The sequence below is a fragment of the Belonocnema kinseyi genome, chromosome 9, assembly GCF_010883055.1.
Source record: "Belonocnema kinseyi isolate 2016_QV_RU_SX_M_011 chromosome 9, B_treatae_v1, whole genome shotgun sequence".
Lineage (NCBI taxonomy): Eukaryota > Metazoa > Arthropoda > Insecta > Hymenoptera > Cynipidae > Belonocnema > Belonocnema kinseyi.
Window position 1 is genome coordinate 33,439,248 of NC_046665.1, and position 1,900 is coordinate 33,441,147.

Below are 1,900 nucleotides of genomic sequence, written 5' to 3' on the forward strand. Positions count from 1 at the left end.
ACTCGGGATACTTATAAGATACTACCATGATTTTTTCAGATTTTTTGGTCCAAAAATAAATTAGGCCAAAAACCGGCCTTACCGACCCTCCCCCTTTTTTAAAAATATTTGACAAACATTTCACAAAAATTTCGAGGATTTTGAAGAATTTTAAAACTTTGAGAAGATTTCAAAGATTTAAATATTTTAAAGAGGTTATGGCAAACCACATTTATAAAATTTTAAAAGATCTTACGCAGATTAAAAATATTTTAATGATTTGAATAGAATAAATGAAAGATTGTACTTTACCATTTATCGATCTTTAAAATCCTTTAAATGTTTTGAAAGTTTCAAAAGCTTTTTGAAATTATTGTGAAATATTTAAAATCTGGCGTACACGCTTTTTTTATATCTTTGAAATTTGTGAAATATTTGTACAACTTTCAAAATCCTTTCAAATAGTTTTAAGCTTATGAAATATTTTGAAAACTTTTGAAATCTTCAGCAATCTTTTCAAATTGATTGAATCCTTTTTAAATAGTTTAACATCTTTGAAATATTTGTGAAATCTTTCGTATTCGTTTTAAATCATTGAAATTTTAGAAATCATTTAAAATATTTTAAAATCTCTTAAATGTTTTAAACACTTTGAAATCTGGTGTACTGTACCCCCTTTAAATCGTTGGAATTCTTATATTCTTTTGAAATCTTTATGAAAATGTTATGAAATCTTTGAAATATTTGTGAAATATTTTGTATTAAGTCCAAATCATTAAAATATTTTTAATCTGCGTAAGATATTTTAAAATTTTAGAAATGTGGTTTGCTATAACCTCTTTAAAATCTTTGAAATCTTTTCAAATTTTTTAAATCCTTGAGAATGTTTGAAATTATTTTAAAATCTTTGTCAAATATTTTGAAATTTTTGTACATTTGTAAGATTTCAAACGATTTCAAAACAATTAAAAAGATTTGAAAAGATTTCACTAAGGTTATGAATAATTCAATGATTTCAGCGAATAAAAGAGATTTTAGAAACATAGATTAAAAAATTTTTTTTAATATTTCAAAATATTTAACAAAGATTTCACAAAAATTTCAAACATTTTTAAGGATTTTAAAACTTTGAAAAGATTTCAAACATTTTAAAGATTTTAAAGAGGTTTTAGCGAACCACATATCTAAAATTTTAAAAGGTCTTACGCAGATTAAAAATACTTGAATGCTTTGAACTTAATACAAAAGATTTCACAAATATTTCAAAGACTTCATAAAATTTTCATCAAGATTTCAAAAGTTCAAATTAATGTTTTATAATTTTATTAGAAAGAGTGTTAGGTACTTGTATGCAGTCGTGACGCCTTAAGACAGCTTAGACCTAAGGTAATCTAAAAATTTAAAGCTAGTCGAATTGATGTTTTATAATTTCTAAATAAGACTGTCACATGCCTATATCCGTCACCTTTAAAGAAAAATTAGACTTAAGTCGTTCAAAAATTTAAGCTTATTTCAATTGATTTTTTATAATTTTAAAGAAAGACTGTTCTTTGTGTACACAAAGCTGCTAGGTTTTACTCCTACCTAATTTCCAAGCAAGTTTTTGTTAAAACGTAAAGAGTACCTTATCAAAATATAATTTAAATTATGGACAATGTAAACATTAGTCCTTTCGAGAAACTATCAAATTCCTTTGACGAAAAAAACAGGGACAAAAAGATGTAATTAAATCTTTCGTCAATCACTTTCAAAATGACCGTCAAAAATTGGATTAAAAAAATTTAGTTTTATTTTTCTTTAATTTAAGTGTTTTCTAAAACAGTGTATCATGCGCCACTTATCGTAAGGGTCATTTTATATGAAAATATAATAAAAAATTATCCTTATGTCAAGTGGCCTTTAATGCACTGTTGTAGAGCAT

The 1,900-nt window shown here is 24.4% G+C and overlaps 1 protein-coding gene across 1 annotated transcript in view; it reads left to right on the forward strand.

The window, feature by feature from the left end:
* LOC117180468 overlaps positions 1-1,900 on the forward strand; it is a 16,078-nt gene that overhangs the window by 1,313 nt on the left and 12,865 nt on the right. The window lies entirely within an intron of this gene.